General features: G+C 43.1%; 1 pseudogene; it reads left to right on the top strand.

Annotated features, from left to right (window-relative positions):
* The window catches only part of LOC115767625, a 53415-nt pseudogene extending 36795 nt beyond the window's left edge, over positions 1-16620 (top strand).
* Positions 16621-17194: the final 574 nt, after the last annotated feature.

Genomic DNA, 17194 nt, shown 5'->3' with positions numbered 1-17194 from the left:
TGCCTGCTACAGCTACGGATTCTGGGGCCAAAATCTGACATTATGGTTAGTGGCGGCTTCTCGCCAGATATCAACTAAGAACGTTGAAGCATATTAGCCTTCCCGCTAGGGCACTCGCGATATCATTCTGAATACCGAACAGCCAATTTGGGTGGGTGGTCACACCTGTTGCACTCTAAATGGTATATTGTATCTTTTTGTTTGACATAATTATTTGTTGTTTTAGTGTTATGGGTTCATTGGGAATGAACACTTGAACTTTGTTAATTGTGTCGGCTTTTCGCTTTGAATATTTTTGATAGTTTTACGCAATTTTATTGTTATTTACTTTTGTTTCAGTAATGCCTGTGTGATTTTTTTATTTTAACTATTAATATATTTTTGTCGTGCTTCACACTATAACGTGATTGTTAATAATAATGTCTGCATTTCTCTTGATTCTTCTCCTTGGCCCTCTTCCCGGTCCTGCAAGGTTGTCGGCTGCGCCAGTTAAGTCACGATGTGGACGTTGAGTATGGGTGGTACAAGGTTTCCTGCAGGGGTCTTCTCTCGCCTTATTATATTTATTTATGTTGTTCCTTGTTTTCGATGATGTGCCTTGGTCCTCTTTTGTCAAAGTAGCTCTAAGTATCCTCGTTTAGATAAATTAACTATTCATTTAGAAGGCACGATATAAGCTGTTTTATTCAAAAGTGTCATTGTTCTTATAGAACCTATGTATATAGCTGTCATTCACAGGCGGCGTATATCAGAGGCGTGTATATCATGTTGCAGAGTAGACAACTTATTATGTTTATATATTTTATGTGCTCTTCACATTCAGTCGCGAAATTACATACATAAGTACATAAGTTATGTATGTAATTTCGCGACTTATTTTGCCACATGCATACATTGTGTTTATTAAAAGTTTTGTTTAACTATTGCTGACCGAATAGTTTTTGGTGATAAATTGGCCGATAAGGCCGTTAAGGCATTGCGGCAGCGGCTTTAGAAAGAACGTCAAGTGCAATTTTTTGTTTTCTATATTATCGGGACTGGAAAAACGGAAGGTAAATACAAAAGTAGGGACAGCCCGGAATTTACTGTACTATGAAGAGACCTATTGCAATGGCGAGCGTTGCCATTTGGACTGCACTCAGCGTGTGCGACTCTTCAGCGAGCACTGGAAACGGTCATAGGACCCGCGTCAAAGGGTCCTTAAGGCATCGCGGCATCGGGTGTACAGTGGGACGAATTCAGCTTACGTGCGGTAAAAACTCGTCAATAAAAGTGGCGAAAGTGAAATTTGTTTTTTATTTTCTGTGGAGTGACCCAGGGAAAAAAAGAACAAATTATAAGGAACAAAGGCAAAAGACAAAGACAAAAGTAGGGTGTACGGCACTCACCGTCCCAACAGGAGGCCTATTGGCGGGTGATGCCATTTGAAATGCACTCAGCGTGTGCGACCTTCCAGCGAACATTGGACACGATAATAGGACCAGAGATGGAGCATCATGCGTTCGCCTATCTAGACGATATCTTGGAAATAGGGGCCACGAAAGAGCAACATATAGTCAATTTGGGGTATTTCGTAGGTTGCAACATCTTCGGGGAGAGGTTGGTCTATATGAGACATTTTACTTGCCAGGAAGGGATACCAACCGATCCACAGAAGGTGGAGCCGATACGTAACCTTAGGCCCAGACTAATTGTAAGGAGTTGCGGCAGTGTTTTGGGATGGCTTCATCGTACAGGCCCCTCGTTCCCAACTTCGTGACTCACATACATCACAAAAGAGTGGAAATGGTCGTAGGATGAAGAATAGGAGTATGCATTGCGTCAACGTGTTGGCTTGTCCGGACTTATCCGCCAAATTCGTCTTGCAGACTGACGCGAGAGAGTGACTGTGACGCGACTGAGTGACTGCTCCGAGGCAGTGCTGACAGAGGGACAGGAGCGGGTGATAGCGTACGAGAGCCGGAAGTTGCTGAAAGCCGAGAGTGCCTGGCAATTATATGGTGGATCCGGAAGTTGCGTTGCTACCTATAAGGGTACCGGTTCGACGTGATAACGGATCATCTGGCACTCAAGTGGCTCAACTCAAACGAGAGCCCTTCAGGAAGGATTGCACGATTGGCATTGGAACTGCACCACTTCCAATTTGACGTTCACTAGCGTACTGTCCACAAGAGAATTCTATAGTGAGGACGAACAGGACCGTGAAAACTATTATAGCGCAATTTATTGAGGGCCATCAGAGTTCGTGGGGCGAGGTTTTGCCCGAGATATCGCTAGCGGTTAACACGACTGCGTCGGACTCGACGGAATTCATTCCTGATGCAGGGCATCCGGCTGCTGTATACGTTGATTTCGGGGTCCGCAACTAGTGCGTTAGACCCTAGGACGAAGGCAGATAGGCTACCGTCGGCACCCGTCACCCTACGTAACCACTTTCTAAATTTAGATGAGACTAACACTAGCAGCGTTGCTAGGAGGGGCTTAGTAGAATGAGAGCCGCACTGTAGGAATAACAACTTAACAACTAAGTAATGGGAAAAGCTAACGAATAAATCAAATTTGCGGACCCCGTCGAGAAAATGTACCAACCGGCACCGGAGTCCTCGCCAACCCCCGTTTCCCGCGGATCACTCTGCGCTACCTGTCAAAGATCCCTGAGGTGGGTGGATGTATCCCGTTCTGGCCTCTCAAAGCGTAGGAAAGTGAGCATGGGAGAAGGTCTTGGCGGAAAACGTCGGCAAAACCGCCAGCGTCGTCAAACAGCCACCCGAGGTAAGCGTCGCCGAAGTGGGAGCCAACGGCAACCCAGTGTCGAGGGAACGGTGGTATCGGCCCCCAAAAGGTCTCGCTCGTAGCCCGAGGGGTCTGATGAACCGAAACTACGCGTGCCGCGTTCACCCCACGAGCACCAAAAGGATCCACCCCGGCGTGGGAAGGATAACCGTAGTTCCGGAGCCGCGGTCACTCCCCCAGGTGGATGCTCCAATCCTTGGGGCGCCAATAACCGTCTCCCAGATGGTTGCAAAGGAGCAGCAGACCAGAGATGAGGATGCGATCTAGTACCTATAATACGCGCACAGGCACCCGACACCACTTCCTGAAGGGAGATGGAGGAGGCATGGTTCGGCCCGGTAGACGTGATGCCGCCGTTGGTGCCCGTCACACGCGTAGTGACTCCAGTTGTTGCCCACCGGACAGATAAGTGTGCCGCGGAGGCGGAAGCCGCGAGCGTAACTACCGGACGTGGGAGTGCGACGGCAGAGAACCAGCTTAGAGGGAACGCAAGGAAACGCTCCTTATTGAAGCCTCTCTTGAGTTTGAAACAGCTCCTATCGCTTAATTGCTTGCGTCTGTTTTCAGTATGAATGATTTTTATACCCTGAACCCATTGAAAATGGGTAAAAAGGGTATATTGTGTTTGGAAAAATCCAAATGTATGTAATAGGCAGAAGGAAGCATCTTCGACCACAAAGTATTTATATTCTTGATCAGCATCAATAGCGGAGTCGATCTAGCTATGTCCGTCTGTCTGTTCGCCCGCCCGTTCGTATGTATGAACGCAAGGATCTCAGAACCTATAAGAGCTAGGGACTTGAAATTTTAGATGTAGGTGCCCCTAGTGCCTGCGCAGATCGAGTTTGTTTCCGATAATTGACAACTTACTCCGTTTCAAAGAAATCGATATCGACTTCTGCTTTTTTTTGAGCAAATTGGGTAAATAATAAGAGCTAGAGTCACCAAACATGATATGTTGCTTCTAGAATATTATATATATGTCAAGTATCTTTAATTTTATACCTATCGCTACCTCCCCGCTACCACCACAGAGCTATAAATCAAGTTAATAACCCAACTTTTATTGCGAACCAATTTAAGCCACAATTTAAATACAATTGAATTTTTCAGAACACACAAATATTCTACGGTACAATTAGATATACTGTACAAAATTTCATAAAGATTGGATAAGAAAAAAACAAAGTTATATGCAACTGCGCAATTGGATGGAGCAGCAGCTTTAAGAATTTTTGTATACATGCACACACACATTCATGCGCGTCTGCTTCCCATTCTAACACCATTGTAATTGCGACTTTTTTCTGTAATTCTATTTTAGTTTCTTTTTTATCATAAGTATTAAATTATCGGTGTAGCTGCTGAGTGGAGGCATAGCAAGTGGTGCGGTCCGTCGCGAGTTCGAGCCCTGCCGGGGAAAGTATTTTTTTTTTTTGCTGGTGTGGCTGTTGAGTAGAGTCGATAGCAAGTATTGCGGGCAGTTGCGAGTTTGAACCCTGCCAAGGAAATATTTTAATTTATTTGGTGTTGGAATAAGAGGGTTAAGAGTATTCCCTAGTCATACATGGGTATTGGGCGTTACACAACATAGTTAATAGTTTTCAATAGGTTTTTTGTATTTTTCGTCTATTTCCACTGTTTTGTTTCCTTTTAGTTGTTGGGTTTATGGTTTTGTCAGCCTCGCGAAGTCTTTGATGAGCTTCCTATAGTACCGTAACATTCCTAGAAAAGCTTTTTTATCGCTTCATTTTGTTTGGGTATGGTTAAATCCCTTCTTGTGTGATTGTGTACCAAATATTTGTTTTTTTCTTCTTTTTAAAAATTTTGACTTTTCTTGTTGCAGTTGAAATTTGCCTGTCATAGATAATTAAAGACTTTTTCTAAATATATTATGTGGTCTTGTAGCAATGGAGAGAATACTACATATAAAACATACAATTTTTTCCTATTAGTTCCCCAAGAACGTTGTTTATGACCCTCTGGAATTTAGCTGGGGCGTTTGTCAGCGCAAACGTCCTTCTTAAAAACGCAAAGTGTCCTCCTTCGGCTGTAATCGCCGTTTTCTGTAGGTCCTTAGGGTTCTGGTTCGGATAAGTATTTAGCTCTACCAATTTGGTCTAAGATGTCGGATATTATTGGTAAGGGGTATCTGTCTGAAAGACTTGGTTTAGTTTTCTGAAGTCTACTGGTAGTCTCCATTTCTATTTCCTGCGGTGTCTGTCTTTTTTCGTACTTGCCAGAATGGGGCACCTCATTGTCAGTGGCTATGTTGAATAATGCCCTGATCTAGCATTTCGTTTCTGTCTAATAACTTCTGTTATTTCTGTTTGTGCGTATCTAAAAGGTCTAATAGAGATTGGTACTTCGTCTGTTCATGTGAAGGTTAACTATTGTCTTTCTTTGTAAAATATAGTTCCTGTTTTTATACCCTTTCAGAGGGTATAATAATTTTATCTTGAAATGTGTAACGCATAGAAGGAGACATCTCCGACCCCATAAAGTATATATATTCTTCATCAGCATCAACAGCCGAGTCGATATAGCCATACCCGTATGTCCGTCTGTCTGTTTCTATGCGAACCAGTCTCTCAGTTTAAAAGCTATCTTAATGAATCTTTGCAGAAGACCCTTTTTCTGTTGCTTGCAGCACATATGTCAAAACCAGCTGGATCGGACCACTAAATCACATAGCTGCCACAGGAACGATCGGTCGAAAACTAAGACTTATCTCATTCTAGATATATTGATTAAGAACGGCATTCAAAGATTTCACTATGCTCCCTTCATTTTTGCAAAATCTTATTTACAGCGGACTACTATATCATAAATCTGCTATAGGAACGATCGGTTGAAAACTAGGGCCTTGATTAAAAACCTTTTTGTTAATCAAGATATCTTGACCAAACTCGGCATTTACTATTTTCACTGTGCTTCTTAGATACGTGCAGAGCACTATAAGCATCATGAAAAGGTTGGGTCTGCAAGGGTATTAGAACTTCGCCGTGCCGAAGATAGCCTTTCTTTCTCGTTCTTCTTTATTAAGGTGGTCCATGTTTATGTCTACTTTATTATTTTGCTCCCCTTCGTTCTTTATTCTTAAGCTGTGTATTTCAACGTGTTTGTGGTTATATTTCTGTACCGTTTGGGGTATTTCTATACATATTTTGTGGTCTTGCGAGCCTTCGTTTCTTATTTAGACCTGAGCTGTGTAGTTTTGTGCTTCGTGTATACTCCTTCTGAGATTATAACTTCTGGGGTAATAAATGTCATGCGGCAGAAAATATCCCTTTTTTCAATCTTAACTGTTATTTGGGGCAACATCTTGGCTTTTTACTGGTATTAATATTAAGTCTGAAACTATGTTTCCATCCTGAGGGTTAACTGTATTAGGTGTTTCTAATACTTTTGTGTCCAGGTCTATTGTTGCTCATTGTCAGTTTAGGATGTCCAGCCCCAGTAATCCGTCAAAGAACGGTTGAAAACTGAATATTAAAAATTCTATTTCTCCTGTTTCTTTGTATCTAGCTTTGGAGATTATTCTATGTGTGTTTATTATTGTTATTATTTCTAGAGATTGTTACAATGGTATTTTTATACCCTGAACCCATTAAAAATGGGTATAAGGGTATATTGTATTTGTGCGAAATGCAAATTTATGTAACAGGCAGAGGGAGTCGGAGATGCTGACTCCATAAAGTATATATATTCTTGATCAGCATCCATAGCCGAGTCGATATAGCCATGTCCGTCTGTCCGTCTAACCGGCTGTCCGTCAGTCTGTTTCTATGCGAACTAGTCCCTCAGTTTAAAAGCTATCTTAATGAAACTTTGCAGAAGTCCCTTTTTTCTGTTGCACTCAGCAGATATGTCAAAACCACTATGTCATATAACTGCCATAGGAACAATCGGTCGAAAATTAAGTTGTATAAAAAAATATTGTGTTTTTCAAGATATCTTGACACAAACTCAGCATTTCTTGGTTTAACTATGCTCCTTATATATATACAATATCCTATCAACATCGGACCACTATATCATATAGCTGCCATTGGAGCGATCGGTCATATATGCAAAATCCTATTAAGATCGGTACACTATATCATATAGCTGCCATAGGAACGATCGGTCGAAAACCAGGGTATTATATCTTCGGCGTGCCGAAGATGGCCCTTCTTTCTCGTTAGTAATATAAAATGTTTTTAGGCAGAATTGGCTATGATAAACAGATTAGATATTCAAATAATAAATAATAAGGCAAACAAACAGATTAAATACCATGTCAGATATAGACTCAATAAAGAGGCTCATATATAGATTTTCTTACACGCGCACTAAACGTGCTACGACTACAGCTTTATTTGCCATTGGCAGTAACGTTTGATAAGTCACTATAGACAAACTCAACGGAAAACGACCAGATAGAAGACATAAAATTAGTAAACATGGCACAGACAGTTATAGAGTTTTTAAAATTAGCCTCGTCACTTTTAACAGAGTTCGATGGAAAAGCCGAAAACCTACAAAGTTCCTTGGATGCATTGATTCTAATAGGTTCCTTAAAAGGAGCTCATGAACTAACTCCTGTAAGCATTCTAAAGATTAAATATAAAGGCCCCGCTAGAAATTTGATAAGTTATGAGCAGACAATTCTTGCCATTATTAATCAATTATCCAAAGCAGCAAAAGAGGAAAACGGCAAATCAGTATACCCAAGAGGTCGAAAAATTTACCCAGTCTCTTGAAGGAGCTTATATCAGTGATGGTCTAAGCCCGGAACTATCTAAGAAATACAGATTGACAAAATTGCGCCATTGATAAGGTAAATCTTATCATTCAAGCAGGCACCTTCTATATAATAAACGAAGCGGTATCGAAGTTTGTAAATAGTTGCACAAAAGCAACACGGCAGTCCAACAGTATCTTATTCTGCCAGAATTACTCTTAGCGCGGCGGTAACCGCGGTTGAGGTAACCGGCTCATATGGTAACAACTCATACGTCCATGGCTACTACCGCGGTGGTATTAACAGCCATGGTTGTAATAATAATAATAATAATAATAATAATAATAACAGAGCCTCCGGGGGATCTAAAGTTCATTATCGTAATTCCCGCGCAGATCGAGTTTGTTTCCGATAATCGATAACTTACTCCGTTTCCAAGAAATCGATAATAATCGATTTAGACATCCTGTTTTTCCTGTCTGTCTCAGAACCTATAAGAGCTGGAAAAATTTTAGATGTAGATGCTCGTAGTTCGCGTGCAGATCGAGTTTGTTTCCGATAATCGATAACTTACTCCGTTTCCAAGAAATCGATAAAAATCGATTTCGACATCATGTTTTTTTTTTTAGCAAATTGGGTAAATAATAAGAGCTAGAGTCACCAAACTTGACATAGCTTCTAAAATAGAATATATATATATGCATTTGATGTTGGAAGAAGAGGGTTCATTTTTTATGCATGAAATAACATTTCTGGGACACAAATGCACCGATAAAGGAATCGACAAAAAATTTAACGTCAATAAAAACTATCCAGTCCCACACGATGCGGACAGAGCTAGAAAATTTGTTACATTCTGCAATTATTACAGACGTTTAATATAAAATTTTGCCGACTATTCTCGTCACGTAACAAGATTATGTAAAAAGGATGTTAAGTTCGAATGGACAGCCGACTGCCAGTATGCCTTCGAACATCTCAAATCGGCACTAATAAACCCAATATTATTACAATACCCAGATTTCAGAATAGAATTTTGCATAATAACTGATGCAAGTAAGGAAGCCATAATAGACTCCAACTCCCAATTGCTTATGCATCATATTCATTTACTAAGGGAGAAAGTAATAAAAGTACAACAGATCAAGAATTAGCAGCAATACACTAGGCAATTTAACATTTTCAACCATATATTTATGGCAAACATTTTACAGTCCGAACAGATCACAGTCCATTAACATATTTGTTTTCAATGGTAAATCCTAGTTCAAAGTTAACACGCATGCGGCTCATTAGAAGAATACGATTTCACAGTTGACTATTTAAAGGGGAAAAAAAATTATGTAGCTAATGCGTTATCAACAATAACCATCAAAAAACTGCAAGACATCGCAAGAAATATAATGAAAGTGAGTACCAGATATCAAAGTAGACAAAAATCCTGCGCAAGGAGATAAAGATATAGAATTGCCTAAGCGAGGTCAGTTCAAGTCGTATCGAATAACTATCGATATCGCTTTGTGAATTGTGCTCCTCAAAAATCGTGGAAAAAAGTGACAAAAAACGGACTAGCCCACCTAACAGTTGCATAATAATACATCTAAAAGTGAATTGCGCCCCAAAAAAATAAAAAACTTCGTTAAAGTGCCTAAAATAAAGAAAGACCCAAAAATCAAAACTGCAAATGTGCAATTTGCAAACAAGCAAAAACTGGGAGCTGTCAAAGTCAGTGCTGCCAACGACAATGCCGAGTTGCCTACAAAAATAGCAGCCAGCTTAAATATCGTTCAGGCTTCCATGGCAAATAAAAACTTAAAAAACGATGACGTCCCTGCTACCCATGCATACAACACACGCAGCAACACCTGCTCCAGTCATGCAGTGTTTAGCAATATCCCACCGCCAACTAACCCCGAAGTCAACAGCAATCAAGTACACAGTCTTCTAACCCCGCTCACTGAAGCAAGTAGATCTTCACTTCATTACATGAACGAGGTTCACGTGTACACTCCTGAGGGATGGGTACAGTCGCACCAGCTACAACTACAACAACACGGCATTGTGTGCACAACGGCAACCACAGCAACTACAACCACCGTGTCCTCAAGTAGCGGCTGCAGGACCAAGCTGTGCCGCACTGGAGCCCTCTGGAACATACCGCAAAAGCACCAATGAAGCTATCCCGGTAAAAACATATAGCGGCCAGAGCTCTTTCCCAGCAGCTGCGTCTTGCAGCGGTCTTTGCAGCCATATCCCTGTTCTGCACCCACTAAAGAGCAAAGGTAATATGCCAGCCTTCCAAGAAGCGCTGGTCAATTGGCAACCGACTAAAACAAAAAACGACAATGAACAACACTAAAGGCCGAAGCCATCAAAAAAGGGAAAGTACCTACAAAAAACGGGAAAACCAGCAAGGCAGGAGAAAGGTCAACAGCTCGCAGTGCCTCCCTGACAAATGGGAACGGATATGCTCCACTAGCCTCTGACATCGAACACGACGAAATAGAAATAGCAGACGAAGCTCCGCCAGCTCGTCCCGAACCTCATCCCTGCAAAAAAGGTCCCTAAGCCCAGGCCCATAACACTTCCTAGAGTTAACGACATCGTCGCAATGGAACAGACACTTGACCAGGCAGCTGGCCCAGATGCCTACGAATTTAAGGTCTCTCCCTCCGGCACGCTGAGAATATACGCGAAAGATTCCGACACTCATAGAGCCATTATTCGCAAACTCACTGATGTCAGGGTCCAGTTCACGCACTTCTGTCTCAAGGAGGACAGACCATATCGCATAGTCGTCAAAAACTGTCCCGCTTCTACTCCCAGAAGCCAAATCGAAAATGCCTTTGCAATGCACGGCCACGTTGTAAAAAATCGTTACAACCCGGGGACCAGGCTACCTACAAGTGACGCTGATGCTGACCCCGCAAACGATTCGCCAATTCGCAACTACTGGTTCGTAGATCTGAAGCAGGCCCAAAACAACAGGGACGCGCTTCTAATTAGCAAGGTTGGTCGTCAGAGGGTCCAAGTTGAGCTTCCGAGAAAGAATAAAAGCATCAGGCATTGTTATCGCTGCTATGAGTTCGCCCACACAAAAAACTATTGCCTCAAAAGCCCATATGTGGACGGTGCGGCCAACCCCACTGGACGACTTCGGAGCAATGTCAGGCCAAAACGGTGGCAGACCTGCGATGCTCAAACTGTGACCCATCACATGGTTCCCAAACCATGCTGCTTATTATAAAGGATGCAAAGCATTCCAGCAGCGCTTGAATGCCCGACAACCGGCCATCAATGTTGCCCTCCCGGCACGACACAACAGCAACCTGCACGGCGCATCAACTCGCAGTTCGTACCCTCCTGAATTGTGCAGCAAGGCCTGTCGTATACTAACGCGTTGCGGCCAGGACGCAACACGTACCAGCAAAATGCACAAGCGTGTGCAATCAGCCCACCGCTACAACAATGCAGCCCCAATACCTCCAAAATCGATCTCAGGGGCAAGACACCCTCGGAAGTATCCTTCAAGAACTCCAGCAGTCGATCGCAGCACTTAATGCGGCAGTCACAAGTATCCTGGTCAGCATCAAGGAGCTGAAGGACGCGCAAGCTCTACAGCTCGGTCTTCCCACTCACCGCAAATAATGGCTGCCCAGATGCGCCTCGAATCGTGGAACGCTCGCAGCATCCTACAAAATGCAAACGAGCTCAGACTGTTTTTGAGAAAACATGAAATAGACATCATGCTTGTCTCAGAAACCCACCTACACGCCGGCCTGTACTTCGCCATGGAGGGATATGTTTGCTACCGTGCGGATCACCCAGCAAATCAAGCCAGAGGAGGTGCTGCGGTGCTTGTCAAGCAGAACTTGGTGCACTACCAACTACCTCAGGCGACTTTCAGCGCAACACAAATGGCTGCTATTATGGTGGGGACTCCTTTGGGCGAAATACCTGTAGCTGCAGTGTACTTACCACCAAATCTATCCTGGAGCCGAGCTGGATTCGATTCTCTCCTTGATCAATTTGGTCATAAATTCATCGTTGGAGGTGACTTCAACGCCAAACACCGGCTGTGGGGAAGCTACAGAGCTGACAACAGAGGCATTGCGCTAAATGAAGCGCTCACCAGCTGCTCAGCCCAGGCCTTGGCCACCGGGAGACCAACCCACTTCCCGTATAACAGGCAAAGTACTCCTTCGAGCATTGACTTCTATGTACACAAGGGTATTCCCAACAGCTTAATATCAGTTCGCGAAGAGTATGAGCTTTCATCCGACCATCTACCACTACTTGCAACGGTATCTACGTCTGGTCAAAGGACTGTAAAAAAGCGAAGGCTTGTCACCCCCAGTCGAACATACAACGCTTCAAGTTCAGCTTTGATGGCATGATTGATCTAAGCATGCCAATCTTGACAGCCGAGGATGCCGACGCTGCAGTTCAAACCCTGCTGTATCAAGTACATACCGCGGCTGCCGGCCTTTTTTGCCTGAAAAAACGACTGAGGAGGGAGTACGTCCGGACCCAGGACCCCAGAATCGATAGGATCTATCGCCGTATCGCCAACAGAGTCAGAAAGGAGTTGACCTTACTGAGAAGAAATGCCACAGACACCATGCTGGAGGAAGCAACGGCAGACGAGAGCTCCAAATTCGCACTGTGGAAACTTACCAGTCGATACAATCGGCAAGCTGCACCAAAGTTTCCCGTTCGACATCCCGATGGCACCTGGGCCAGGTCACCAATGGAAATAGCCGAAGCTTTCGCCTGTAACCTGGAGGAGCGTTTCAACCCGTTTGAGACCGCATCGCATAGAAGGATACAGCGAGTCGCGCAAATCCTGGAGGCGCCGCTCCAAACGGCACTCCCTTTATAACCAATCATCTTCCAAGAAATAAAGCAGGAGCTAAGAGCTTAAAAAACAACAATGCCCCCCGCATATTATTATGTTGCACAAGAGCGGAAAGCCCGAAAATAAAACGCTTAATCCCAAAGTTCCAGATTGGGCTTAGACTGAAACACGGTACCCCTGAGCAACTCCATCGGGCCACAAATTTTATTTTGGACGGCTTTCACAGAAAGGAGTATGTGGAGGCAGCATACCTCGCCATCCAACAAGCTTTTGACCGGGTGTGGCACGCAGGACTCCGCTCCAAGATTAAGGGCAAATTGAATCCGCAGCTCTTTAACATCATTGCGAGCTTCTTGAACGAGAGGACATTTAGAGTGGTACAGAATGGCATAGCCTCTCATACCAAACGCATAAGAGCGGGAGTTCCACAAGGTAGCGTTTTGGGTCCCACTCTCTACAGCCTCTTCACGCACGTTATGCCCAAGGCAAGCGAAATAGCCCTCGTCAGTCGGCAGGATCTCCTGGTGGCTACGTTTGCTGATGACCCGGCAATCCTTGCCAAGAATAATTGCGTCTACGCAGCAACAGACAACCTTCAAGAGTATCTGAAACGCTTCGAAAACTAGGCTTGCAGGTGGAATATCTCCGTGAACCCCCAAAAATGTGCTACGGTCACTCACCCCCTGCGCAAGGACTCCTGGACTTTTTCTTCATGGTGAGCTCTTAGAGCAGATGCGTGGCCATAAATACCTAGGGATTACACTCGACAGACGACTTACGTTCAAAAAACATGTCACCGAGGTAACCAACAACTTGAAAAGCAAAATCAGGCGTCTGACCTGGCTGCTAAACCCAAACAACAAACTCTCGCTCAGGAATAAAGTCCTAATATATAAAGTAATACTTGCCCCTGCATGGCGATATGGACTCCAGGTATACGGAACTGCCGCAAAGACGCACCTTAACAAACTTCGCATCATGCAGGACAAGATCTTGCAAAAAATCTCTGGAGCCGAATGGTATATTCGAACACGAGACATTGGAAAGGACCTAAAGGTAACTATGGTAGGAGACCTTATTAACCAACAAACAGCAAGTCACTTATTTTAGCTCCGCAACCACCCTAACGTCTTGGCAAGAAACCTGCTAAGGAGACGAAGAAGGAGGCTTAAAAAGAGTTATCGTATAGACCCGGCCAAACGCCGACTATAATGAAGCAAAATTAACATGTACATAAATATACAGATTGGAAATATTTAACTTAAGCTTTCATTAACTAAAACTCACGCTTATAAAAGTTGCTAAAAGTAAAAAGTAACAGAAAATTAGCAGAAAAAAAGTAACTTACAACCAAAGCCTAGGCGAACTATAGAAAAAGCTTCGAAGCCCAACGTATATGAAATCATCAACAATGACGAAATACGTAAGGTAGTGATCTTGCAAGAAAAAAATATGCTATGTTTCTTAAAACATGGAAAAAATTACAGCAATTCTTAAATTAGGTCAGTTCATCGAAGGGCTCGAAATGCAAGTCGGTATTTATAAAATCAGCCAACTCTAAGTGGCACCGTGGGAAAATATCTTTGAACAAGTTTCAATTAAGAATTTCAATCAAATGGGCAATAAAATATTGAAAACATTACAAGTAGCGCTGCTCATCCCGCTGACCCTAATAGAAAAAGAACGAGAAAGAAGGGCTATCATCGGCACGCCGAAGATCTAATACCCTTGCAGACCCAACCTTTTCATAATGCTAATAGTGCTTTGTCCGCATATAAGAAGCACAGGGAAAATAACAAATTTGTCCATACAAAAACTTAATTTTCGACCGGTCGTTCCTATGGCTACTATATGATATAGTGGTCCGATCTTAATAGGATTTTGCATATAAGTGGGGAGCATAGTCAAGATTTCTTCAAAAACAAATTGTTTACCATACCAAAGTAGATTCTTCTACCTTTGGACCAATCATTGCTATGACAGCTATATGATATAGTGGTCCGATCTTAATATGATTTTGCCGATATATGAGGCGTATAGTAAAGTAAAAAAATTAAAAGGAAATTGCCTGTTATGAGGAGTGTAGTAAAGGTAATAAATGCCGTTTGGTCAAGATATCTTGAAAAACAAAATGTTTTTTCATGCGAAGCTTAATTTTCGACAGATCGTTCCTATGGCAGATATATGATATAGTGGTCAGATCTTAATAGGACTTTGCATATATATGAGGAATATAGTAACACTAATAAATGCCGAGTTTGGTCAAGATATCTTGAAAAACAAAATGTTTTTTCATACAAAAACTTAATTTTCGATCGATCGTTCTTATGGCAGCTATATGATATAGTGGTCCGATATTAATAGTATTTTGCATATATACGAGAGGTACAGTAAAACTAATAATTGTAGAGTTTGGTCAAGATATCTTAAAAACAAAATGTTTTTTCATACAAAAACTTAATTTTCGACCGATCGTTCCCATGGCAGCTATATGATATAGAATGTATAATTCTGTTAGAAATCAATTCTTAAAATTGAATAATGTGGCTAAGCAGTTCTCGAGTAATTTTTACTCGAGTTTTGAGTTGCTTGGCAAATACAAATTCGAGTCTCCAACCAATCGCCGGTTGGAGCTCCACATTTTGCAATTGCCCTCTACGTCTGTTCAGACACCTACGCCTTTCTTGACCCTACGTAGCAACTTGGATTTATCTGCAATGTTGTCTTTATCGCCTTCTCCGAGCGACTGCCCAATTACCCCTGTTTCAGCCACTGTAATAGTCCTAGTAGAGCCCGTACCTGATCCTGTCCCAGTTATCCAAACTGCCTAACCCCATTAGCTCCTGGCCGCAAAGGTAGACCTGCGCGAAATCTTGCCCAGATTGTTAAAAGCAATCATGGTTCCTCTTTAGCTCCTCCAACTCCTGTATTACCTACAGCCCCATCAGCGCCTTCTTTAACGGAAGTTGCCCCTTGCAGGCAAGTTTTTGTGCCTCGACTTTCGTCGGACACCACTTCCGACTCATTGGCAGCCTATATTGCTAGCAAATCTCCTGCTAGCGTGTCAATAACCAAATTTAATTTCTCCACCCCTCGTGAAATATCATCATTCAACATAAATGTTTCACGTGATATGTTCCCAATCATTTGTGATCCCAAATTTTGGCCTCCACAGATGATTGTTCACGAGCTCAAGCCTAAAAAGTGTAACCAGCCTGTCACCCTTCCAGTCCCATCAATAGTGGGCACCATTTCTGCCCCAAAAAACTAGCTTCATCTTCTGTCCAAATCTGTATTCATTATCAGAATTTCAGAGGTCTCATTTCAAAGCTTAAAAAACTCTTCATGGCCAGCACTTCCTTCGATTCGGATATGGTTAAACTCAACGACTCGAGGTGGTAGGGTGTTAATTGCCGTTAAAGCTACTCTCCAGTCAGAACTTTTCTGTTTTAGTACGCCTACTGACGCTGAGATTGTCTCAGTTAAGGTGTCTTTTTCTACACGGAATATCTATGTAGCATGCACTTATGTCCCAACTTCTTCTGATATTCAAGTTTATATGAAAAATATTACTTGTATTAAAGACGTTTCTTCACACGTGCGTGATAATGACCTATTTATGGTGTTGGGTGATTTTAAGTTGCCGAACATATCTTGGTCATTACTTACTGCTAAAAATAATCTAGTGCCCTCAGAACAGCACGACTTTATAGACTGCATGCTCGATCTTTCGTTGTTTCAAATCAATTCAATTTCAAATCAGTTGGATAGCACACTTGACCTTGTATTTGTTAACGACTACCTTATTTCTAATGTGTCTAGGTCCACTCCTATATCTCTTCCTGAGGATATCTACCATCCTCCTTTAGAGATTGCAATGCTCAATTGTAATCCTTTCATTCGTGCTCATCAGCCAATAAGCCCCGATGTTGCTTTCGCAAAGGAAATTATTCTTTGCTGAACAAGCTTATTTATGCAACCGATTGATCTTTCTTATATAACTCGGTTGATATGAATACTGCCATTAATTTTTTTTACAACACCCTAAGCTCCTTCTTAGATGCAGCACGAACCCGACCCTGTTGAATGGGTTCGGCGGTCGAAATCCGATTCGGATTCCGGCCCCCACCTGAGCACTCCTTTCCTGCTCGAATTCCCGGTGATCCCGAGCCAGAAGATCCGAGATGCGGGAGATAGGGTAAAGGAATCGGTGATATCTCGTGTTGCTAAGGGTGTCCCATAAGCACCGACGCGCTGACCATTGGCGTTGAGGGGACACTGCATCGTACCCGAACAAGTCAGGAAGTGGGGTAAACGATTCGATGGACAAACTGATCCTTTGTCCTTCGGACAGGTTACCTAGGGCGATGAACGAGGGCGTTTAAATTGTATGTGCGGCGACACGATTTGTCGAAACTCTTACAGGTACCTGTTGAATACGAAGGGATAATGCAGCAGGGTCAACAGTACCCATCTGCTTCGCGATCTCGACTAGGGAATAGCATGGGACGTATCTAGGCGACGAGCAAGCGTAGACAACGACCGGCATAAACTATCCGCTCAGGGTGGTTTCATCGCCAGTGGGCGGAGTGGCTCTCAGTGGGGTGGTTCCAGGGGCACTATTGGCACCGAGGGATGAGGAGTAGCTATAAATGGAGCCATTGGAAAACGGGCAGCGACTCCATCCGGACCGGGAGCTGATGGGCAGTGATGTCAACGGAGCCTGGAACCAGTAAGGATCTTGCGTGTCGAATGGGGTCGTGTCGTCGCGGCCATGAAAATCGGCGAGGATGAATACGCAGCACTAGTGGATAGGA

The sequence above is a fragment of the Drosophila novamexicana genome, unplaced genomic scaffold, assembly GCF_003285875.2.
Source record: "Drosophila novamexicana strain 15010-1031.04,08,12 unplaced genomic scaffold, DnovRS2.1 tig00001429-arrow-arrow-pilon, whole genome shotgun sequence".
NCBI lineage: Eukaryota > Metazoa > Arthropoda > Insecta > Diptera > Drosophilidae > Drosophila > Drosophila novamexicana.
This window is presented reverse-complemented; position numbering and strand designations above follow the sequence as displayed.